Source organism: Lactuca sativa, chromosome 1 (assembly GCF_002870075.4).
Source record: "Lactuca sativa cultivar Salinas chromosome 1, Lsat_Salinas_v11, whole genome shotgun sequence".
Lineage (NCBI taxonomy): Eukaryota > Viridiplantae > Streptophyta > Magnoliopsida > Asterales > Asteraceae > Lactuca > Lactuca sativa.
The window spans coordinates 97,553,001-97,580,646 of NC_056623.2; the positions used below are offsets into that span (position 1 = coordinate 97,553,001).

Consider the following 27,646-nt stretch of genomic DNA (forward strand, 5'->3'; position numbering starts at 1 on the left):
CCTAGGTAATAATTGTAACTCTTATGTTCTTTAAAATGAATATCTAACTCTTGGACTTCTTGACTGCTAACAATGCTCAATCTTGCACCTGTTCTTCATACTATGTTGGACTTTCAATCGTAACCTTCAAGTTACAAACATAATCTTTATTGGAAACTCATGATCCTCCTTAAACATACTTAACTTAAGATAAGTTTTTTATTTCAATTATCGTAACAGACCGATGGGTCATGTTCTGATGACCTCTCATCGTATGATGCAACGCTTAGACTCAAGTCTTTTTTTAGTTATATTCTAGAATGGAAGATACCTTCCTTCATGTTCTAATGTGATATAATCACATTCTAGCATGTATCACTTTTAGCTACAAGCTTCTTACTTTAATGGTGATTGTGATACTTTGATTGATCACTTCGATTATCTTTTACTTCAATCTTATGGCTTAAGTCAAATGCTACATCGAACTTGGTTCTCTGAACAATGTAGAATACATCTCGTAGTCGGACTCGATATTATATGACTACCAGGGTGAGAATAATAGTCATCTTCTTAGTCATTACTTAAATAATGGTAACGATAGACATGAACAAAACAAAATCAGTTACTAGCCTTGGTAACGTTGTGAATTTCTCTAATCTAAGTGTGAGTCATGTGCTTCCGATAGTATACACCTCTACTACCTTTCTTACATACTCATACTCGTCCCAAGTATTGTCTTGCAGTTCTCCAAGTCACCATACAAGAATTTCACATAGTCATTTAACACATCGGATAACATAACTAAGGTGTATATTATTACTTGAAACAATTACATAGATATTCAAGTTCACCCTATACTATGCCTCTTATATTAGGCTACACCACATGATAGTATCTATATGGATACTTTATATATATATATATATATATATATATATATATATATATATATGTATGTATGTATGTATGTATATATATATATGTATGTATGTATGTATATATATATATATATAGAGAGAGAGAGAGAGAGATCCTTATTCCAGATCCCTTACATCGTTACCTGCTTCATCAAGGATCATCTGGAATGCTCTTGTCATTGACTTCTGTGGTGCATTTGGCCTTGCTGCTTCATTTTTCTTCAGACAATCTTTTGACATATGCCCTTTTTCTCGACATCCATAACATACCTTATCATTAAGCATACAATCCTTGGAATAATAATCGATCCTCCCATACTTATAACAAGTTACTTCTCTGTCGCATCTCCCATATTGCTTCTTCTTATACTTCTCACACCACTTTGCTCCACCACTGCCCCATACTTTTTGTCGTACAGATTGGAATTCGAGAATCTTCCTTTCTTATCGGATCCCTACAGGTTCCTCTTTTTTTCATGCCTTATCTTTTTCTAGAACCTTTTCTCTTATCTGGGTCTTTACATTCTTAGTTGCCCAAATGGCAACTTTCAAGGTGGTTGCTTGTTTGACCATTGGACTAAAGTCTGCTGGTAATCCATTAGCAATTTTGTTGACCTTGAAGAGTTCATTTGGAACTAAAAAAGGAATAAGCTTCATTTTCTCCGTAAAACTTATAGCATACCCACTAACACTCATCCTTCCCTTCTTCAGATTTTGGGAACTCATTGTTGATGTCCAGAAGATCCTACTCATAGCAGTACTGCATTTTCAGTTGTATCAAAAAGTCTTCCCAAGACATCTTGCTAGCTTATCCCTTGGGCATGGTATCAGCTTGTAGCTTCCACCAGCTTAATACCCTAGTCTTCAATAGTGTAACCGCGAGAGCGGTCTTCTGTTTGTTGCTGCAGTCGTAACTTTCAAACATCATCTCCATCTCGGAGATCTAATCCATGACTTCCACTAGTGTTGGGCTTCCAGAAAGACTTGGCAGTTTGGATGCCATGAAATCCTTGTACTTACATCAACGTCCATCATTTCCTCCATTGGGTTGTTTTCTTCTAACCACTCATGGCTCAGCTTGGCTGATAATCTGACTATAGTTTCCTTTATCTGACTGTTCCATGTTCAGTTCAGGTTATACAATGGGTACAGTAGGTTCATCCCTATTATTAAGCAACATTTTCCTTATCTCCTCCCTTTGTTCGGCTATCATAGCCCGAATCATTGCTTGAAATCCTGCCATCATGATTGGCTCGGGTGCATCTGCTACCTCTAATGCACGCTCAATCACTTGTGGCTCGGGCTGTTGATTACCGTTTCCCAATCTGCTTCGAGTTCTCACCATGTCGATCTATACACCAAATCAGACATTCAGTGTGCAGTGAAGAGAATTTTGATAGGGAAAGATTTGATAGACGTATAAATCTCCTTATCACTCTGAAAAGTTACATACTAGTTCTAATACTGTAATGAAACGCTTAGAAAACCTGAACACATAAAATTTCCAGACCCGTTCGGCAATAGGCCATAGATCCGATCAAACGATAGAATCATCAAGCATATAAGGCATCTTATAACATAATCCATTTAGCACATAAAAGCAATTTAGGCATCTTCCCTAAATAAGCTAGTGCTCGTGTCAATTCAGGTATACATCCTAAATATAGCAGACACTCATCTCACAATCATCATTTAACATTCTAAGTTTAAGTCTAGAAATTTCCTAAAATTCTTAGTTCTCTTAAACTAATGCTCTGATACCAACTATGATATCCCCAAATTCACTGTCATTTTAAAAAATTTATTTATGCTTGTTTTAAAATCAGAGTATCATTTTTGAAGAATATTATTGCAGAATTTTCCGCAAAAATATGATAAATATATTATCAAAGCATTTCCGAAGAAATGTATGTTATTTATATTAAAACATTGGGATGTCATCGTCAATATAGAAACATAAGCATAAACAAACCATACCTTCATTTAAACTAATGATTTACATCTCCTTTAATCTCTCAGTGTAATGTATCTTCGCATCGATACCTTTGATACAAATAAACTGAGTGGTTCAGGTTAGGAATCCTGGTGAGTACATAGGGTTTTCAACCCACAATAATATAGTTAAATTGTTTCTTCACATACTTCTTGTCCAAAAATAACTCTATTACCCATCCTCATTATCTTCTTTATTCTTAAGGATCTATCCTAAGAATCATCTATTCTTCAATATTTATTCCTAAGGATTTTCCGAAGGAATAAGCATGGAGTCCATCACTGCCAGGGTTCATCTAACAGACATTAATTCCATAACTGTGGATGTTATCTGTTAGGCATAGCTGCCAATGCTATCCATTAGGCACTAAGTCCATAGTTGCCAATGTTCATTCGTAAGGCACTAAGTCCATAGTTGCCAGTGTTTTTAGAGTACATCTGGTGAACATGTAGTCAAAAACACCTACAGGTTGCGAGTCTGCTAGCGTTCCACTAGACTGGTTAGAATAGTCTGTGATTATCATGTATACTCTGCTAGATGACTGGATCAGCTTTAAAGTCAAGGCTTCTCATCATCTTTCACTTCTCAACATTTACATCATCTTTCATCTCTCATCATCAATATCATCTTTCAAATACCCATCTTTACCTAATGTATTTATAGGTATAAAAAAAATACATATACAATTTAAATCAAGTAAAACGTGTATAAATCGTTCATCTAGCTGAGATATCAATAACACGGATAATAAGCACATATAGCATGTAATAATATTAAGTACCTCATATATATGTGTAAGATCAAAGTAACTATGCACTCACTTGTTAAAGTGATGATTCGAAATCCGGACAGCGCTTCGCTTCTAGTAATTGTCTTTTCCTTTGACGTAACCTAGTATTATTATCACTAAGTTTTAGTCTATTATTTATTGTGACTAATTATTAGTCTATATTAATCATTAACTCAAAGTCTACTTTCATGAGCTATCAAGTAAGGATCAGCCAGGTAGAACAGTTGGGAGGCAGGACCATTTCGGTGTATAGCCTTTCAGAAATCCAACAACCCAGTCAACGTAACTGTTCTAGACACCTCTCTCCTATGTAGATCAATCAGTATAACGAATTTGAATCACTGATAAATATTGTTTATAGGCTCATAATAACGATAATGAACTTAAACAAATGTTATACTTTAAGTATGATAAGCATAACTTAACTTACATGGGGGTTTAGCGAGGAACCGGGCTCTGCGCGGGCAGAACTTCTGAGCTGAAAGCTCTTCTTCTCACTACCTTCTGGCACTCCGAGACTTGCTACTAAATCCTAGGGAGGGATAGAGAAAAGCCTTAATTGAGGCTTTAGGGAGGTTTGGGAGAGAGTTGGTTGAAGAGATGTGAGAAAAAAGAGCGAAAATTTCCTTCTATTTATAGGCTCCAGCAACTTTGTACGCAGGGCGTACACGAACTGGGTGTACTCATGCAACATGTCGCAATCCCGTGCAAAGCCGTAGGGGAAGAAGGTGTGGCCTAGATCTTGCCACGTGTCACTTGCTGGTTAATACCAAAAATTAATTATCCTCTAAAATTCGCAACTTTCACATACGAACTCCGTTTTTAACATTCTTTATATCCACACATAGGTAGCAACGTGATCTACAACTTTTGTTTAGATTTCATCGGCTAATTTTGACTTTATTTTTAAAGTTATATCTTAATAGGCTTACACAGTTAAGTCCATAACTTTGTCATCCGACATCCGTTTTTGACTGATTTTATACTCGTTGAGCTCCTATTAACGAGATCTTCAATTCACTTTTAGGTTGTGTCAGCTAAAAATCGATCGATCTAAAATTCGATCTTCGAACTGTATACTACTCTGCTAAATCTTAGAAAAATCATAACTTCCTCAAACGAAGTTATATTTGGACGTTCTCTATATGCACGATCTACGACTTTTGTTTATATTTCTAAGGCTAAAAAGTATTTCGTCAAAAAATCAATTTTTACGTTACGCAGAGCCGTGCCGGTTTAATCACAAAACTTCGATGTGTCATAACTTCTTTGTTACAAGTTAAATTTCAGTGTTCTTTATATGTACAAAATCCTTGTGAAATATACTATAAATTTGGTTAATATTATTTACCCTAAATAATCTTCTATCAAAAAGTCATTTTTAACGCTTATTGTATCTAAATTGGCTAACTCGAATCTGCCGACGTTATACCCAACAATAATTATGTAGTTCTTTTGTAGGGAATTTGATTATGAACTCTACTTCCTTTGCTAGAATTTACTACTTTTCTAGAACTACTCTTATGATAACTTCTAACAAAATCCTACCCCTAACTTGCACTCGAATAGCATGTTCCATCTTTCCATCAGGGTGATCGAAAATGTCTCCGACAAACATGGCGGCGATGGTCTGAGGGACCTTTTTCTAAAAATAAAAGAAATAAAAACATAAAAAAGTAATAAAATAACAAATAATAGAAAATATATAATTATATGCAGATTGATCATTTTATAAATATTTAACAGAGTTCTGTCTCCGGCAAACATGGCGGTAATGGTCTGATGGATCTTTTTCTAAAATAAAAGAAATAAAAACATAAAAAAAAAATAATAAAATTGATAAAATAACAAAATAATAGAAAATATATAATTATAAGTAGATTGATCATTTTACAAATATTTAACAGAGTTTAGTTAACAGGGACCAACGGTGTAATTTTTTAAAACCGTAGGTACACAACCCATCAATCTCTTAAAGATTGGATCAAACATGTGATTCTTAACAAACCATAGGCACCATTTATGTAATTTACTCTAGTATTGACAAAAAATAAAATGTAAAAAAAAGAGAAAAGGCAAGGCGGTGGATGGTGGTGAGAATGGGATCCAACCAACAAGCGATGTCAAGTTTTTTCTGAGCAATTCTTGTCATGTCATATTTAGTCACAGATCACGTGACCATTACTATACAAGGTGGGTCCCATTACAAAATTAAACATTGTATGTTTCTTATTTTCTAGGTATTTTAGATTTAAATTAGTAATCATATTGTCTTAAATAAGTATAAGAAATCTTATTTTTAGATTTGGTTATAGCATCTAATGAGCATTTTTTTATGATTTATTATTATTATTATTATTATTATTATTATTATTATTAAATATGGAAAATTTTGGTAAAATTCTTAAAATGTTACATTAATTTAGGAAAAAATCTCAAAATAAAATTTGTTTATGAAAAAACATAAATTACCGGTAAAAATGACGATTTAACAATTTTTTTCCAGTTTACCGGTTTTATTACTTACATGTTTCATTAAAGTCTAATTATTATACTATAATTTAAGAATAAGTCCCAAACTAAATGTTAGTGATGATTTGACAATTTTCTTCATGTAATATATATTTTATCGGTTTCATTGTTGATTTGGACACATAAATATTAAATTAACTGATAAGATGAATATGATGAGTTATATAATGCTACATTTATTATAAATTTTGATACTCATATCATCGGCTCATTTATAACTATCTATCTAGGTCAGTAATGTAACAAATAAAATGTATGTTTTCAAGAAAAAAAAAAACAGCAACAAAATGAGTTGACGTCTGATGAGATGGATATATTGGGTTACATAAGTTTAGATAGACAATTTGAAATTTCTTATAAATATAAAAATAATGAAGTTGTTGCTAGTTTATGTAACTATTGCAGTCTTTGTTGGATGCATTTTATATTCCAAAAAATATACAATGCTTCAGGATATCAAATTTTATGGTAAACATAGCATCATATCCATCTCATCAGCTCATTTAATGACTAGACGTCCAGATCAACAATGAAACCGGTAAAATGTATATTACAGAGAGAAAATTATCAAATCATGACTAACTTTTAGTTTGGGATCGACATATTCGTAAATTATGATAAAATAATGGGACTTTAATGAAACCAGCTAAGTAATGAAACTGATAAACCGGGAAAAAATGTTAAATAGTTATTTTTACCTGTAATTCATGTTTTTTCGTAAACAAATTTTAGTTTGAAACTTTTTCATTAAGTAGGGTAAAATTTTAAGATTTTTCCAAAGATTTTCTTTTAAGTAAATATTTAATCCCATCGAAGTGTATAGTTTATTTGGTTTTTTATTGACTGTTTAATATATATATTGAACAGTCAATATACTATGTTGTTTTTAACATCTAAACATTTTATCTTTAATAATATGTCGTATATTACCTCTTTAACTATATTAAAATTTTAAATATATTTTATTTTTTATATAAACGTTAATATATTATCAACGTTTATATTTTGAAAATCATAATAAAGTTTAATACAAACCATAATAAATACATTAATACTCATAGTAAAATTTATTAATTATGAGGGGTTTTATAAAATATTTTAGATAGGTGGAGATAAATTAGTTAAAAAAAAAAAAAAAAAGCCTATATAAATAATTAACCATTGTAGATGATATTTAATTTGAGGTTAAATTTAAAAGAATAATTATGTGATATTCAATGGAGGTTTTGTATATGTGCTTATAATGACATCGACAACATCTATCATGTCTCTTCGCAGTGAAAAAAAATTCAATTTTTATGTGTCCGTTCTTTTCCTATGCCGGCATATCTATTTCAACCTTGGCAATATTTATTTTAAGTTATGTATAGGTCAATTGTTGGAGATACTCTTAGTTGGTTCCACACAAATCTATACTCAAAATTTTAGTATGTTAAATATAAGTAATTTTTAAAATAAAATAATTTCGCTATATGTATTGAAATACACTTTTATGAGCTTTCATAATATTCCCTCCATGTTCTTAGTTAAAAACTAAAAGAAAAGTGTAAACTCTAAAAATATACTATAGTATTTATAAGCGATTAATCTTAGTACCTGTGCATCTAGGTTGGTTTCATATTTGGCTCCTTGTAAAGTGTTAATCTTGTCTGTTTTCCGAGTTTAACGAATCACTGAATATCTAACTCGTCATACAATATTCTTTGAGACTTAAGGATGTGGGGAGTGATTATTATCAATCCACTGAAAAAGTGGTGTCATTTCTGCGCCACGTTACCTTGATCATCAACCTACTAAAAATAGGAAATTGTTACTACTAAAAATATTTTTTTTTATTTTTTATTTTTCTAACATTATATTAAATAAAAAAGCATCATTTCTAACATAAATAAATTTTTTTATTTTTTTATTTTTTTATTTTTTGTAACATTATATTAAATAAAAAACATAATTTATAACATAAATAAATATTTTTATCTATTTATTTTTTTGGTTACATTATATTAAATAAAAAAACATAATTTATAACATAAATAAATTTTTTGAAAAAAAAACAAATTTCATTAATTAAAAACATAGAAATTTAAAACCTAAATTACTAAAATAAACATAAAACATAACAAATAAAACATTACACTACTTAATTATAAAACAAAATAACTTAAAACGTAAAAACCATAGACAAATAAACCACTTATCGTCGTCACCATCCTCATCGCCCCCATTTGATTCATCGTCACCGTCTGCATCATCATCACCCTCATTCTCTTCGTCTTCATCGTTATTCCCCCTTTGGAGTTGTCTTCCCATATGTGTTTGGTGAAATCATGACGTAGATTGTGATGTGTTTCACAATTTGTATTTTCAAAACTCTAGAGAAGTATGTCTGGCTGCCAACTTGTATTACTGCAGGTGGATTAAGTATATCGTTTCCGGTATATGAACAAATAGCTCCGCCCTCTTCTTATATTATCATGTTATGTAAAATAACACAAGCAATCAACACCGACATCAGTTTTGTCATATCCTATGTTCGTGCTGGATGTTTGATTATGCGTCACTTTTGTTTTAGGACTCCAAACGCACGTTCAACATCCTTTCGTGCAGACTTTTGTGCTAACTTGAACAATTTTCTTTTTTCATCGGCTAGAAATGAATATGATTTGACAAAAGTAACATATATCCTATCAACTAGGTAATACCCATACTTATATTCATTTACATTCAAAACGTATAACATGTCTGGTGCTTTACCCTGCAAAATATTCATTTCCAACTCGTCATCAGAATCGCTATCCATTATTTGTTGAATGTGTGTGTTTGATTTGAAAGAGTTTGTATGTTTGTTTTGAAAAAATTGTGTAAAAATGGGTGTATATATATATATATATATATATATATATATATATATATATATATATATATATATATATATATATATATATATATATATATATAGAGAGAGAGAGAGAGAGAGAGAGAGAGAGAGAGAGAAAAAGAATAAAGTAAAAATAAAAACATTTTTTTTATTCAATGCTTTTCAACGATCAAAAAGTCCCAACCAATCCCCTTTTTCATCTTCTTACGTCTCCAGTACCACGCCAACACCATCGGAGTCGGGGGTGGTGTGCACGCGTGGAGAGAGGCTCCACGTAAGCAACTCACGCATAGAGCTCCCTCCACTCCGAGCAGCCTAATGGTATGACATATTTGGGATCATCGATTTTAGGCTTAGATCATATTTGAAAAACTAATCGAAAAGCTAGTTTTTTAATTGAAAATATAGTTGCAACTTATGAATTAATAATTTTTAGCAAAAAAATAAGTTATAAGTGAGATTGTAATGTAAAATAATATAAATAAATATTTAAATATATAATTAACAAATGAATAGATAAAATTAAGATATATTTGATATATTTTTAAAAAATATTTATATACTTCTAAAAAGTTATATCAAAATAATTTATCAAAAACTTATTTATAAGATAGTTTATAAAATAAAATAAATTATTTTTATAGTTGGCCAAACAATAAAATACAATGAACCAGATTACTTTCTACCAAATATAGCCTTGACTAATTTATTCATAATTAACGACATTCAACATCTCTTAGACTTAATTAATTGTATTAAAAGAAATTAAATTGTTTCTTATATATTTTATGGCTACAAATATTTCTACCAACTAACATTATGACACGTACCATTATTCTACAATTCAGTTTAATTTTATTTGATATAGTCGTAATATACTCTTAATGAGATAGTTAAGTAAATATAGAATGGTGACACATGTCATAATTTTAATGGGTAGAGATATTTATAGACATAAAAGATAGGAGACAATTTAATTTCTATTGTATTAATATGCAAGTAGATCTAAAATGACATTTCTACCTAGGTTGATGAGTATAGTGTCACACTTGTTACGGTACACGTATGTACCACATCATACTTGTCACATTCTTAGCAAAACTTGCATTTGATAGGCGCGGGTTGCTACACTTCATATGTTATTTTTTTAATATACAAAGTAAACAATTTTAACATAGAAATTCATCAAACTTAAAATAAAAATGCAACACACCAAAAAAAACATAGAAATTCAAATTACAAAACCTAGAAATTTAAAAAAAAAACATAGAAATGTAAAAAAATACAATAAAATTAAAAAACCTAAATTTGATGTTATATTTTTTTGCAAGATGCTCTTTGACCTTTAAAGTCATTTCTCGTTCGCGTACGGATAGTTCGGTTGTGGATCTCGTTAAAATGAACATGGCATGAGTTTTTTTGTAACACCGTAAAAATTAAAACAGTTTTTCGCATTTTCAAAACACATTCTCCAAACACATTTATTAATGAAATGTCATTGTATCAAGTCTTTGTTTCACAAAACATTCCCCAAGGTAGAAATACATAAAATCCCATGTGTGTGTACGAATCATGCCGGCGCCTTCCCGCATTCATCACTGGTACCTGAAACACATAACACATAACACTGTAAGCACACTACTAGAAAAACAGCCTTTTACGACGCTCATTGCGCGTCGTAAAAGGCTCAGACAACGCGCAAATGCGCGTCAAGGAAGTCCATGTCATAAAGAGAGATGACACGCTTTTGCGCGTCGTCTATAGACGACGCGCATTTACGACGCTCATGCGCGTTTACGACACGCAATGCGTATCAAGGAAGACCCTGTCATAACGGAAGACGACACACATTCGTGTGTCGTTACCTTACGAGGCGCGTGTTAATGACACGCAATGCGTATCAAGAAAGCACCTGTCAAGAAAGGGCATGTCATAAATGAAGATGACACACATTTTTGCGTATCATAATTTTAAATATTTAAAAAAAACATTATTTATAGATTTACTTATTTTCAAATTAAATTTGTATTTAATGTTTCATAATAGAAAATAAAATATGATATACAAAAAATAGAATCCATTGCATAAATTTAATATCATACAAAAAATAGAATCCATTGCATAAATTTAATATCATACAAAAATAGATACCATAGAAAAAACCAATTAGTCCAACAACTATAGGCAAATTTCTAACTTCAAATGCAGTTCCACTTGGTTGATATTCAATTCCATCAACTACCCCTAGCCATAGCAAGCACAGAATCACAGTTGCCAATGTTACAACTCCAAAAGCTGCTCAATAAAACCTTTGGAATTAGTCCCTTTATCTCAGCCAAGGGTATAAAAAGAAAATTACTGAAGGATATAGAAATTAGAACCTGAAAGTTAAGAGAGTAAACTGAGGTTTCTCAGCCAAACTGTGGAAGCAATCCCTTCTCAGATCTTTAAATGCATCCTAATAGAATTAATACAATGAAATTACTATTCTAAGATTAAATCATTTACCTTAATCTATGACATTATTAATGTGAAAGAAAAACATTTTTGTTATAAAGAAAAGTCAAAAAGAAATTTTTTTTTGTTGATAAATAACAGTCTATAGGAATAAAAGAGCATACTACACGGAAGGGTGTTGGTTCCTTTTATTGAACACCATGGGATTCACCACTTGTGCCCCAGTAGTGCAACCTGTTTTCACATTGGGAGTGAAACCAGGAAAAAAATCTGTAATCTTCTTATTTGTGACTGTTTTAGGGTTCTAAATCACAGATCTTTAGTTTACAGTCAGAATTAGCAAGAATGTTTTTGGGTTTTAAATCTCAATGAAACACATTTGCTGCACACATGACAAACAATCAAACACAAAAGTATGTGTATCTGATGCATATATTTGCACATTCATACAAGTATTTGTAGGTATCAGTCACAATACCACAAGAACATATATCTTATCAAAAGTACGCCCAATTGACGACATATCAACCACACAAAATTTATCAATTCTAAGGAATTTGAACGGAAATCAGATGAGAAGAAAAAACCTGGAAGAGATTGTTGAGAGAGTGTAAGAGGCAAAATTGTAAATTCTGTTTTTCATGAGGCTGTGCAATTGAGCTTTTGTCTTCATATCAAGTACAAAAAAAAGTTAAAAAGATGTTAGTTAGTGTGTTAAAGAAACTTGAATGTTGTAGTGTATTACCTTCCTCTTTGCAAATAGTTTCTGTAATTCAACACTTGTCATAACTGAAAGATCTTTGTCCTCTCCAACCTAGAGCCAGAAGAAAAAAATATATAAATATACAAATATAATTTTATCGTGTTTCAAAACACAATTAAATGAATTTATGTAATAATAATAATAATAATAATAATAATAATAATAATAATAATAATAATAAGAAGAAGAAGAAGAAGAAGAAGAAGAAGAAGAAGAAGAAGAAGAAGAAAGATCAACCACCTCATATAAGTGTGCTAACCGAAGAAGAATTTTTCCATCTTCCAGCTCCTAAATTAAGAAAATAAAGTTTTTTCTCAAGCTTTGTAGGCTATTTTCAAAGATTCGAATGAAGAAGGAGGGCATTTACGTCTTTTTGCATGGTTTACCTGGAGTGTTAACAATGTTACGTTATCAGGGAGACTGTAGGAGGAATCCATTCCTAAAAATGTGGACACCTGGAAATTTGTCCCTGTTTTTTCGTCCTGTAAAATATAATAAAATTAATTGATAAGTAACATTTTTTTATGGATTTTTAAAGAAACATTTAACACAAAAAATATTCAATCACCTGCTCAGTGAACGCCAAAAGAAGTGGAGAGTATATTTCTTGACCATAGGATCGGCGCCACTTGGCACCCTCCCCAATTTGACTTATAGAAAATGCTTACAGTTAATCCTCTACAATCGTTACCAACGCAAACTGTTTCATTAAGCGCCTCTGCAACACCTTTTCCATCATAATAAAGCAATCTCCTAAAAAAGAGATTTTTCGTGTTTATATATATTATGGCTGATTTAATTTTTTTGATTGTTGATTTTGATGAAAATGCGAATGGAAAGAAAAGACATACCTATGAAGCATTAACTCCAATTGCCCATCAACAATGCTGGATCCACCTACGGATCTATCTACTAAAAGCGAGAGCTCACTAGTTTCGTCTTTTAGGTGAATTCCAAGATTTACCTTTAGAAATAACACAAGTCTGTGAAACGTTTCTTTAAAAATTTTCCATTAATGGAGCATTGAATATGAATAGCAAAGGGCATGTTGATTCAAAATGACAGTTATCTTGATAATGGATATTGAAAAAAGAAAACATACAGGATAATAATTTCCAGCAATAGGTTGATTCACTTCAAGATCCCAATCCTCTCTTAGTCTCGAATCTGCCACAAAAAAATATAATTTTGATCACATTTTCTTTAAATACCTACTTAGATGTTTAATGGGAGTAATACCCTTTGAAGAAAATCTCTCCCATTAGAATATATGTAAAATGTTTTATTGCTCTTCATGGTGGTTGTGATCTGAGTTACAATTTCTTTCCCAACTCTATCATCAACAGGTATGGGGCCCACCTGAAAAAGTTGAGATTATCAGTAATGAACAACAATTAGACAAGTAAAGAAAAATGAACTTACTGTAAATTCAACTTCAGCATGCTCCTTATTCTTGAACACTCTAATGATCTGGATGGAAGGGTACAATGGTCATTTCAGACGGTTCAATCAGTCCAACAAGGAAAAATATGAGTTCATATAGCACTACTTTATCCATTACCTGGTAAATCCATGGATTTATTTTCTAATGTACTTCATCATATATTGGCCCATTCAAAACCTTTATGGGAGTCTATAATTTCAATGAAGAATATTAAAATTTAAATTTGGCTATAAAGTATAAATTATAAGACACGTAGATATATCAGAAGAAATTATATAATATATATCTGCTCCTATGTATCAATAGAATATGTACCATTTGGACGGAAAATATATGCTCCAGATGCCTAAATTAAACAAGTTAGGAGCTCAATTGTTAATATAAAAAACTTGTACCAATAACAGTATTTACAAAATAAAAAAAGAAAAATAATAAATGATATAAAGAAAATAAAGTTACCTGCTCTCCTGTAGTTCCATCAAATCCAGCATAAAAGCTGTATGATTGCTTCACAGAGGCAGTGATCTTTCATAAACCAAAATAACACAGGTTAGTGCACATTAAAAGAATAAATAACAATACTAATAATAATACATAACTTAACTTACTATATTTTATATAACGTCAAAAAATAGGTTCATTTTTGCTAATTTGGGTGATAAACTATTTTATTTTCCAATCAGGTCATTAGCAAAAATAAGATAGTTGGTTGCTATATTATGCAAAAAAAAATGAAAGGTAAATATACTTACAGAGCTTCGACTGTTAACATATTGAGAAACCTTTCCTTCACTTCCAGAATAGATTAACTTCAAATTTCCTGTTCCTACTTCAATCCCATCTTTTCCTGTTTTAGTATGCTTGTAAAATGCTTCATTTACAAAATTCCATGCTGCAAAAAATAAATTATATCACTAGATAAATTCTGTTCAAAATTCGAAAATCAATGTATATTATGTAAAATATTGTTAATTTTATTTTTACCTGGCTTTTTTGTGCTTGAAACGACGTATGTGGTAAATCCCAGAGGTGGAACAGATGTTGTAAATGCAAGTTAATACTTGGAAATTGAGCTTGGTGATTTGCCTGTATATGCAGTGGTGTGGTAGTTTCTAAGGGCAATAGCATCATTTACTATGGGGTGAAGTTGACACTCTACTTCTTTTCCATTGGAGTCATGGACAACAATATTCTCGCTCACAGCCTGTTAGATATTCACATATAATACGCATAATATATTATTATTGTTATTATTATCCCAAAAAAATTGATTAAGATGCAACCAAAAGTTCAAAACCTAAAATGATACTCACTGGAAGTCTTATAACATCAGATCTCTTCCACCCTTGGGAATTGTAGACAACAACCACCTACAATATAAAAATCAATATTCCATATTTCCATTTCACATTTATGTAGATATACAGAATATAATAGTTTTTGTTGACTTTCATGGAGAAGATAAAAATATAAAGCATCTCATTACCAATTTTTTTCCAGATGATAGATCCGTTTCAGTTGGAGGGCAATAGCTTATGACAATGATCTTGTAGTTGGCTTTATCTTTGGAGACACCCCACTCCCTGTAAGGTAAATGTCTTCCATCATTAAGTTGGATTCGAGGTGAAGTAATAGGAGGTCCACCAGGTGATCCACAAACCCTAGGAGGTGGTGGTTTGATTCGTGTATAAATCCATCCTAGAAAACCACCGACCACAGCAATTGCTACCTTTGCAATCATTGCTACATAGAAGAAGAAGAAGAAGAAGAAGAAGAAGAAGAAGAAGAAGAAGAAGAAAACACTGTAAGAACATGTAAGTATGGGATTGAGCTATTCCAAGAAATTTAATTTGATTATGTTGAATATATTTGATTATCTGATATAATTCTAAGTTTTACAGAGGGATGTGGGTTCTATAACTACAAACATGTTTTTGAACTTTTGATTCCTCTTTCCTGTAATTTTTAGAAACTCGTATCAACAACTAATTACAGATCGGGTTTACAGAAAGGATTAAAATACCTGGAAAAAAGTACAGAGCATGAGAAGGAAACAACCAAGAACGCTTGCTCTCCAACGCCATCATCTTCTTGTGTTGTCACATAATGCTATTAGGGTTTCATCTGCAATTTATTCTTGAACAACTTCTACTTCCTTAAATTTCTTCAAATCAAAGTTGTTAGGTGTGGGCTATGAGGCAAGAAGAGGCGGTGAGGGTTGGAGACGGTGGAGATGGGTGAGGGGCGGAGATGAACGATGGGATATGTGAGAGAACTGATGGAAACAAGGTAGAAGAGAAGCTCATGAGTAGTTGTAGTAGGTGGAGTAATGTAGAGGGGAAGCGGATTCGGGACACAGTCGCCGGTGCTGATGAGTCTCAATGGTCGGCGATTAGAGGTGAGCCTGCGGTTGCCAACGAGGTGAGGTGAGAGAGAGCAAGGTAAGGAGATGCTAATCAAGTCGTCGATTACAAAGTGATCGTGTGGAAGGGGTGGTGCGTAGAATCTGCATATGAAGGCACTGAAGAAGGCCGATGGCTGAGGAAGACGATGAAAAAGATGCAACGTTGGTGGAGGGTCGACAATGGAAGAGGGTCGACGACCATGAAAGAGCACAAAGTGGTGGTCGGAGTGTGAGGGGAGTAGTTAGCGGTCGATGTGGGGAGCCAGGGAGGGGAAAGAAGGATCGCCGATTAGGGTAAAGAGGGAAGCGAAAGCGGGTTTTTCTAATTTTGGGGTTTTTCTTTTTCCCACTTGTAACTAAAGAGCGTGTTTCATTAAAAATTATAAAGCAACATGTTCAGATGACGCGCACATTTAATAATAAGTGCCCTCCGTGTTTTTTTTTCTAACACTAGTTTTAGGGCACGCAAAAATACGCGTCTTAAATTCTTAAAATTTCTAGAGAGCTGACATTATTTTTAGGTCACATGCTTTTGCGTATTATAAATCACTGTGTGTCATAAACTGCGCGTCGTTAAAGGTCTGTTTTCTAGTAGTGGCATAAAGCTTAGTGAGTTCCCCAAAATACCAATCTAACACATATTAGCCACCCGAGGCTATAACTCTGTTTGACCCTCTAGTCAATGTGTCTTAGTGGGACCCTACAGTCCCAACTCTCTGTGGGCCCTCTGGCCCTAACTCTGTGGACCCAAAGGTCCTAACTCTATGGACCCACTGGTCCTAACTCTGTAAGCTCTGAACCATGCATATCACATATCACAATAAATATAACACATAAATAGCATGCAAATACACTAGCACCTAACTCTGAAATACACTGTCACATACTCTGTTTACCACTTTAAGTAAATTATAGTGAGAAGAATCACCTCTGGTAATTCGGTAAATCTCTGACTCGGTAAACTTTGGTCTAGCCTCCGCCTAATCACATGAAATAAATACTCTATTTAACATAACTCTCAAAGTCTACTATGTCCTTTTATGACACTCTTTAGAAGGGTAAAAGACCATTTTACCCCTCTCATAACTCAAAAGGCCCCACTATAGACCATACCCTAAAAGTCAACTTTCCGGGTTACGCTGCGCGTACCAGATGTGTATGCTGAGCGTACCCGGCTGCCTCTCAGAATCAGGGAACGCCATCCAGTAGGGATTACGCCCGACGTACTCCCCTACTTCAGCCCTTTAGCTCTTGAGGTCTTAAACAGTTAATACCCACATCCAACTTCTAGATCTGACCACTTCTAAGCTTCTTAATCCATAAAGTTGATGACTTTAAGCCCTTGCATGGCTGAACAAGTCACCAACTCCCATAATATTCCATTCTCTAACTCTAGAAGGCTTAATACTCAAGCATGACCCCATATCAACAACCAAGATAGAAACTTCATGGATCTAAACCACTAATACCACTGAAAAGGGACAGTTCTCGGACCATGGAGCACCTTACACTCATAAAGTCTCCACCTTTGGGGTTTTTAATCCTATAAATGGCACATACAACAACAAACCAAAAGAAGAGGAAAGTTTTGAACTTTATACCTCTAAGTGTAGCTCCTTTCTCTGTAGATCTCAGATCCAACTTTGCACTTCAAGCTTTAGCCTCCAAATGCTCCTTTCCTTCTTCTCTACTAAGTCACCAATGCACTATTAGCTCCAACAACACTCACATACTCACAAAGAACGAAGGGAGGCTCTCTCTTAGGGTTTCATTCACTGATATGGAGGCTGAGAAATGAGCCTTAGCACCCTTTAAATAGTGCACAAGTCAGATTAAGGTTTTGCACCTGGGCCGGGTACGCCCGGCGTAACTCTGGGTACGCCCAGTGTACCTTAGCGATTTCGCGTCCAGAATAAGCACATAAGTACGCGTAGCGTACTCATTTGCCACCTTTTTCCTCTAAATGGCTAAACTTGACATAAGAGAAAAGAAGGAGGATTGAATAGTTGTACCTGAATCTTGGGATGTTACATTTTTTTTCTCTTGTATAAAGTTCAAGTAACGCAGGAAAACTTTAAACTGTCCATTTTTGTTGATAGTTTCTCCACGTCTTCTGAAGTAGTTGCCATCGCTTTTCCCTTTCATTTGGTCGTGTCTCTTCTCATGGGACAAGTGGCTCTTGGAACCTCAAAAGGTTCCGCTTCATTGAGATCAATCCCGATATGCGCATCAGACGATTGACTATGTGTCATTTCAGATGTTTTGGTTTTTTTAGACGAACCACCCGTAAAGGTTGGAGAAGATGCCACATCCTGCCTTTTTTTTTTTTATAATTTTACAATGTTCCAAACATGTAAAAATTTAAATGGCTCGCCTTTTTGTTCCTGATACATTTCAAGAGATTTTTGCAAAATGGTTTCGTCGTTTGCACCACTTTGTCATTGTCGTTTCACACTCGAAAACAACCCGTTGAGATCCGTCATGACTTTGTTAAAATTTCATCACTTTAGAATAAACTTGGTCTTTTTTTACGGTAATCAACAAGATTCATCTTGTTCAGAACCCGGCGCGTGATTTTTCGGAAGAAAGTTGGATAATCATGGTTGTTTCCAACCACAAGATCTTCAGAAACATCCACCCAAGCAAGCGCTAACGTCTTTTCTTTGGCGGATGTCCATTGATTTGGAGGCGCCCTTCCACGTTTTTTGGTTGTGATGGATTCTCTTCCGACTCAGATTCTATTTCTGGGACGACTTCGGGTTCCGCTTCGATTTGAAATTCAGTTTGGTCGTTCATTTGGGACTTGGGAAGATCATCAAATGGATTGAACTCATGCATCATTTGGGATGATAAGTTCATTTGTGGTTGGTTTTGAAATTGGAGTTGTCTTTGAAATTGTGGTTGTTTGGGAATTGAGGTTGATTTTGGTATTGCGCTTGATTTCGGGCTTGAAATGGTAGTAAACACCACAAAAATGTAGATTCGGTGGAGAATAAATAGGCCGATCATGTTGGTCTTGGATGAATGTTGGTGAAGAAGGTGATATGCTTAGGTTTATTTGGTATTTTTTGAGCTTTTGGGTTGGAGGAAGAAGCCATTTTTTCAAAAAAAAAAAAATGAATGGTTTGGATGATAATTTGAAGGTTGTGAAGTAAGGTAAAATATGTGAAAGATTGGTATGTATTTAAGGTAATAAAAAGGATTTTTTGATTTTTTTTAAAGAAACGATCATATTTGACCACCTATTTCCTTATCCCAATACATCCTCCAACGTGTCTTTCCTCGAAGAATAGTAGCCGAATTGCCGAACCGAGCTTGGCAAGCCGAGGGCTCGGTGCGGTGTCTTCCGAGCTCGCCGAGGCCTTAGACGAGCTTAACCAAGTCCACACCGTCCAGCCTTAGAACTTAAAACTTTGAAGAAAAAAATATTTCCAAATTTTTTGAGTAAATTATAGAAAAGGTCCTTGTGGTTTGGTCGGATTCTTAGGTTTAGTCCAGCCTTTGAAAAACTGTTAGATTGTGTCCTTGTGGTTTGGAGAAATTACATCATTAGTCCTTTTAGTGGACGTTGTTAATGTGACAACCCGAAATTTTCATTCTTACAAACCCTAAAGTCAATCACTTCAATTAAAAGTCAATTAGCTTTCTGAAAATTGTTAGCCAATTTAAAGTTCGTTTGAGTGTTTTTAGCATTTATTCTTCAAACGAACGAATGAAAGGAAGTACCTTCTTGGGTCTTGGAGTAGCAAACCCACCATTAACACCCTAATAAGGAGTTCACGGCCAAACTTTTAGAGTTTGGGCCGTAAACTCTCATATAGCCGTGAACTCATGCTTTAGGCATGAGTTTGCTCCCCATTCTCTTCATTTCTCACTTCCACCCTCAAGAACACTCCTCATTCTCTCTCAACTAGCATCCCGTTCTTCACCCGATCTTCCGAAAACGTAAGTATTTCTCGACTTGAATTGTTGCTATAACCTAACATCTAGTTGTTATACATCATTTCATCCATTCATTTTTTTATTAAACTTATATCTTCAAGTGTTCTTCAAAACACCAATAACACACACTAGTGTTCTTGGACCTTAAACACCAAACCAAGCTTCTATCTTGTAAGTACACTTTCCCTAGCTTCTTGTGTGGGTAATATGAACTTGTTTACACTTGAAAATCATCAAGAATCATAAGATCAAAGGAGTTTACGGCCAAGGATGTTCTTGGGTCGTAAACCCTTCTAAAGGGGGTTAAATGGACCCTAGTCCCTTCCTAAGCCTTGGATTCTAGCCTTGATCCTTCCTATAAGTGTTTAAGACCTTAAACAACAATCAAAACATGTCCCCATAAGAGTTTATGGTCGTAAACACATAAGTATATGGTCCTTAGGCCGTAAACTTTACAAAGTAGTGATATTGTGCCCCTAATGCTTTCCTAAGGCTTGGACTTGATCATCGGATGCTCAATCATGACTTATAAGACCTCAAAACACAAAATGGAACTTAGTACCATGAGTTTACGACCATAAAATCATGGGGAAATGACCATGGGTTGTAAACTCCATAAGGAGTGGTCCTTGGGCCATAAACTCCAATACCATGCCATACAACCCTAAGATGCAACCCTTCGGTACCTATAACACTTGAATCAAAGTGTTTCCATGTCCTAGGGTGTCTTAACTTTGTTAATTAGTTGTTAAATGACTAATTGGATGCATATATGTTTCATTATATGTTAACTAGGACCATTGTGTATGTTCAAGTCTCCACTTGACACCTAGCACCTTGTCCAACACTTCCGTACAATCTACTCACAACAGGTGAGTTCATACCCCTTAATTAACCTTTTAAATGTTATTAAATGTTTATAAATGCTTTTATAGGGGGAATACAAGTTGAATCATGCGAGTTATTATATCAATTACATGTGATTAATACCTAGCATACAAATGGATTTACTACACTTTTAGCTGTTTTACCAAACACATTACTCCAAATGACTTTTTCAAACGTTTTTACATGTTAAAACTCTTTATCAAACTGGCTTACATACTGTATGTTTCCTTTCAAACTCTGTTACAATTATGTTTCAAACAAAGTTTTTTCTTATATTTAAAACTGTCTTATCAAACAAACTACTTTCAAATCGTTTTATAAACTAACATCAAGTCATGAAATCTTATTTATTAAACTTTTCAAAGGTTTTACCAAAACTTCTTTTATACTTTTATTGTCAATTGCATGCCTATATATGTATAGTTATATAAGTAATGTTTAAAGGACTTAGAACTGCTAACTCGCCTTGTTTCCTTTTCCTCATTGGGTTGTGTACTTAAGGTACCAGTTAGTTGTCCGAATGTCGTCTAAATATTAGTTATATATTATGTATACATATAGAGACATAAAAGTTCTATCAATCAATTCAGTACCTTTGGGTAGCAAAGGCATACTTTCGGTTATTCACATACATTACTAGTAACTATAATAGGTATAGTTAGGAGATACTATTTACTATTCCTAGTACAATTGTTAAAAGTATGTCTATAGATGTATAGTTATATAAATAATGTTTGAAGGACTTAGAACTGCTAACTCGCCTTGTTTCCTTTTCCTCGTTTGGATGTGTACTTAAGGTATCAGTTAGTTGTCCGAAGGTCGTCTAAATCTTACTTATATATTATGTATACATATGTAGATATAAAGGTTCTAATCAGTCAGTTTAGTACCTTTGGGTAGCAAAGGTATATGTTCATATATTTCTAGTAAACTATTACAGGTATAGTTTTGGGTGTATATATATATATATATATATATATATATATATATATATATATATATATATATATATATATATATATATGATTACGTAACATAAATGTGGATTTCGACTAGCGATTCGTTGTGGAAGTCACCTTTAGTTTCCCAGAATCTCCTCTAAGGACAACTTTTAGTATGGGGACTATCAATCACATTATTACTTACTTTTAGCGGGTCTCGTGAGAAGACTACTTACTTACTTACAGTGGGTCTCGTGAGAAGACTACTTACTTACAGCGGGTCTTGTGAGAAGACTACTTACTTACTTTCAGCGAGTCTCATTAGAAGACTAATTACTTACTTTCATAATGGTCTTGGTAGAAGACTACTTTTTATACTAGTAGGAAATATGGGATTTTCTAGGGTTTTCATACTTATACAAACTTTTCCTCAAAACAATTACAAGTCTTTTATTACATGTTTAATTTACAAATAATGACACTAAATACTTATGAATTCACCAGCTTTATGTTGATACTCGCTTTCAAAATAACTTGTATTCTCCAGTCACCAATAGACAGGTACGATGACCAGGCTTTGTGAAGACGGAGCAGTCAAGACTTGTCTTTTATTTTGAATATTCATTATATTGTTTTATTCTATGAAAGAGCACACTTGTATTTAAAATTATACTATTAATGCAATGGATGATGTTGTTGCTTGTTTACTACTTTGCATTGTTGTGATACTTTACATGATGTCCTCCGCCCCAGAACGTTTCCGTCGTTCTTGGTTTTAGGGTATGACAGATTGGTATCAGAGCATTGTTTATAGTGAATTGGGTATATCAACCCATAAAAGATATACTAACTATAAATACAATGGGATTAAAAATACTTTGACTAAGAGTTTATACCTTTAAGTACTAAAATACTTAACTAAAAGTATACATATCTACGTACCTACATACTTACTATAGAACTGTATCATACTAGAACATAACAAATGTATTTAATTGTTAGGCACAACAGTCAAAACTGGGTAGTTATGTAATCATATCTGGAATTAATATAGCCTGATCAACTATATTTATTGAGATATGGTGAACGTGTGTTCGGGGTTAGATAGTGGTGTTGCGACAAACCTAAAACTTACCAACTACTAGGTCCAAAAGAGTCTTTAGAACAAAACATAAAGTAAAATACTATCGGAGTATTTTGAGATACTATCCAATAACAATACTAAAAGTGTACAGTAACAAGAAACCTAAGAACCAAACCCAAAACAGAGATACTATAGGAGTATCTTCAATAACTGTAAATAATTATATGAGAATTAAAAGACCCTTACTGATCGGTCTATAATGGCCAAATGTATACATCCTAGAGTTATATATAATAAAGATCTCATAGACTTAGAATGTGTGGTTTCGCTTCACTTCCTTTTCCTCGTTTGGATGTGGATTTGGAGTAGTATCACATATTCGAATGACTATTAGATCCGAGATATATATATAATTTGTATACCCTATGTGATTATAGAAAGATTCAATAAGGATCTCATGTTAAAATTAGTACTAGAAATAGATTGAGTATTCTCATAGTTTCTCTAGACATTTCCATTCTCGCACCGATAACTTGACTAGAGACACCACCTCACTAAAATAGTCAACAGAGAGAACTTCGAGAAGAGATCAGACAAAGAGTACGAAGCTAATGGGATGCCAGAGGACACCAAAGGGACATAAGTGGACATCATATTACTTTCTTCAGGAGTAGGACAGAGAACAAAGGATATCACTCGTGAGCCATGCGAGGTGGCAGAAAACCATACGATTCACATTAACAATTAAGAGCCCAATATGACCTAGTGAGTTGGTGAATACACTACTCACCTTCTGTGTTAGGCTTAAAGTCTTTATAACTACATCTTAAATATCAATGATTTTGATAGTTGGATTGGTTCCCGATAATCCTTGCCCAAATACTTTCATTCTTCTATCATTAGAACCCTATACCATTCATACTATATCTTGCTGTTGAACTATGGCGATTTAGTTCGTAGGACACGTTCATTTTCTGTACTATTGAATTCTTATCATTTTCTGATTTTTTCAACTTATAGTTGAAAGATGCCTCCTAGAAGGAATCCAAGACGAATCAATGGTACTGAAACACCGATACCACCCCCACCACCACCTCCTCAGTTCGATGCTGCTATGTTCCAAGTAGCAGTCACGGTGGCTGTAGCGGCTGCCATGACACATATCAACACTTCCGGTGCTACTGGTTCGGGAATTGGGGAATTTCCTTCGAACCATGGCGAGAGTCATGGGCACTCACGAGAGTGCACCTATAAAGATTTCATGAATTCCAAACCACTGAATTTTAATGGAACTGGAGGGGTTATGATACTAAGACAATGGATAGAAAAGACAGAAGTAGTCTTTGAGATCTGCGCCTGCCTAGAGACAACAAGGTCAAGTTTGCTACTTGTACCTTTTCAGAAAGAGCTTTAACATGGTGGAATGGCCACGTTAAGGCACTGACTCTAATAGTGGCAAATTTGATAAGCTGGGAGAACTTAAAAATAATGTTGATGAGAGAAAACTGTCCACGAGGGGAAATTAAAAAACTCGAGCAGGAACTCTGGAATCTTGAAATGGTTGGTTATGATATATTAACCTATACCAACAGATTTTGCAACCTAGAAATTCTTTGCCCAAATATGGTTGCTCCAGAGAGCAAGAAAATAGAAAGATATATTTGGGGACTGTCATCTCAAATTCAGTCAAGCGTGTTAGTGTCAAGGCCTGATACTTTTGATAGTGCCAAAGAACTAGCACAATCTATTATTGACCATGGATACTATCAGAACTCAATGATTGTTGTACAAGATCAACAAAAGGGAAACAACAACAACAACAACAACAACAACAGGAAGCAAGGTTGGAACAAGAGGAAAGACGAGTCCTCACAGGAATCCTCAAGGAAACAACAGCTACTTACTGTCAATGCTGCTACCGTACCTACAACAGTCTCTGCTAACCCATTACCAGCAAAGCCTTATACTGGTAATCTCCCAAAGTGCAACAAATGCAGCTATCACCATCATAGACCTTGTTGGGAAATGTAGTGCTTAAACTGCAACAAAAAGGGACACACCATCCGTTACTGCAAGACTCTAGCAAGGCCGATCAACCAAGTACACAACGCTGGTGTGATCCAGGCTTGCTATGGTTGTGGCGAGGTGGGTCACTACAAAAGAAACTGCCCGGGAACAACGAATGTTGGCACGGACGAAAGGATGCTAATGATCACCACCGTAGGAGAGACTACTCCGGGCCCACGTTAAAAATATATTACGCTCAGTAGCGTTTATGTTAGACTTCTAAATTTTTAAAAAACTAGTGCAACTAGAGTCTTATCTTTCGCGAGATACCATCTGTGTTAGGGACTCTCGTGCTGCCTGTACTGGCTTTTTTCAGTATGCTTTGTTCACAGCTGTAATAGCATAGCTGAAACCAAAGTACTGAAAACTCTTTCATAGATTGCACCGTATTGTTTTGTAACACCTTTTGATCCAGTCTAACTCTTGTAATTTCGTGTAGTTCGACGTCGTCATTTGAGTTGACTCAATTTGATCCTCATAGTGCTAGTTTCAAAGGAAAATCCTTTTCTCGTAATCGACTCTCTAGCGAAGCCGTTGTTCCAGAACTCCGAGGTGCTCATGCGCAGAGTATGTTACGATTCGTAGCCTTCCCGAAGTAACTTCAACAAGCCTCTCCGGAAAACTACTCGTACAGTACGTCAAGTTCAATCCAAAGACCCATACGGTTAACCTATCATGGAGGAAAGTATACGCTAGGGTGGTACATAATCAAGATCCTACAAGTTTAGAATTGATGATTCCGCTTTAACTTCTTTTCCTCGTTTGGACGCGAGCTTAGAGAAGAATCATTTATTCGACTACCTTTTCAATCTGAATTATATATGACTCGCATACCCGAGATGGTGATTAATGAACCATGTATGAGTTCTAATATGAATTTCAGGACGGAGATTGTCTCCAGACAACGAGTAATTGTGCTACCATAAAGATAAACTTAGAAGCCAAACTTATAACTTCCCATCGATCAGGACATGAGAGGAAGACGGAACAGAAGTACCTATTCTTTTCATGATTTAGGAGTATTCACTTTCGAATTTGAATTTTGGGACGAAATTCCCTTTAACGGGGGGATGATGTGACAACCCATAATTTTCATTCGTACAAACCCTAAAGTCAAGCACTTCAATTAAAAGTCAATTACCTTTCTAAAAATTGTTATCCAGTTTAAAGTCCGTTTGAGTGTTTTTAGCATTTATTCTTCAAACGAACGAATGAAAGGAAGTACCTTCTCGGGTCTTGGAGTAGCAAACCCACCATTAACACCCTAATTAGGAGTTCACAGACAGAATTTTAGAGTTTGGGCTGTAAACTCTCATATGGCCGTGAACTCATGCCTTAGGCATGAGTTTACTCCCCATTCTCTTCATTTCTCACTTCCACCCTCAAGAACACTCCCCATTCTCTCTCAACTAGCATCCCGTTCTTCACCCGATCTTCCGAAAACATAACTATTTCTCGACTTAAATTGTTGCTATAACCTAACATCTAGTTGTTATACATCATTTCATACATTCATTTTTGATTAAACTTAGATCTTCAAGTGTTCTTCAAAACACCAAGAACACACGCTAGTGTTCTTGGACCTTAAACACCAAACCAAGCTTCTATCTTGTAAGTACACTTGCCCTAGCTTCTTGTGTGCATAATATGAACTTGCTTACACTTGAAAATCATCAAGAATCATAAGATCAAAGGAGTTTACGACCAAGGATGTTCTTGGGCCGTAAACCCTTCTAAAGGGGGTTAAATGGACCCTAGTCCCTTCCTAAGCCTTGGATGCTAGCCTTGATCCTTCCTAGAAGTGTTTAAGGCCTTACAAAACAATAAAAAAAATGTCCCCATAAGAGTTTACGGCCGTAAACACATAAGGATATGGTTCTTAGGCCGTAAACTCTACAAAGTAGTGATATTGTGCCCCTAATGCTTTCCTAAGGCTTGGACTTGATCATCGGATGCTCAATCATGACTTATAAGACCTCAAAACACAAAATGGAACTTAGTACCATGATTTTACGGCCATAAACTCATGGTGAAATGACCATGGGCCGTAAACTCCATAAGGAGTGGTCCTTGGGCCATAAACTCCAATACCATGCCATACAACCCTTAGATGCAACCCTTCGGTACCTATAGCACTTGAATCAAAGTGTTTCCATGTCCTAGGGTGTCTTAACTTGGTTAATTAGTTGTCAAATGACTAATTGGATGCATATATGTTTCATTATATGTTAACTAGGACCATTGTGTATGTTCAAGTCTCCACTTGACACCTAGCACCTTGTCCAACACTTCCGTACAATCCACTAACAACAGGTGAGTTCATACCCCTTAATTAACCTTTTAAATGTTTTTAAATGTTTATAAATGCTTTTATGGGGGGGGAATAGAAGTTGAATCATGCTAGTTGTTATATCAATCACATGTGATTAATAACTAGCATACAAATGGATTTACTACACTTTTAGTTGTTTTACCAAACACATTACTCCAAATGAAATTTTCAAACGTTTTTACATGTTAAAACTCTTTATCAAACTGTCTTACATACTGTATGTTTCCTTTCAAAC

The 27,646-nt window shown here is 34.3% G+C and overlaps 1 pseudogene; it reads right to left on the reverse strand.

Annotated features, from left to right (window-relative positions):
• Positions 1-11,201: 11,201 nt before the first annotated feature.
• Positions 11,202-21,790, reverse strand: LOC111899438 (probable alpha-mannosidase At5g13980; annotated as a pseudogene).
• Positions 21,791-27,646: the final 5,856 nt, after the last annotated feature.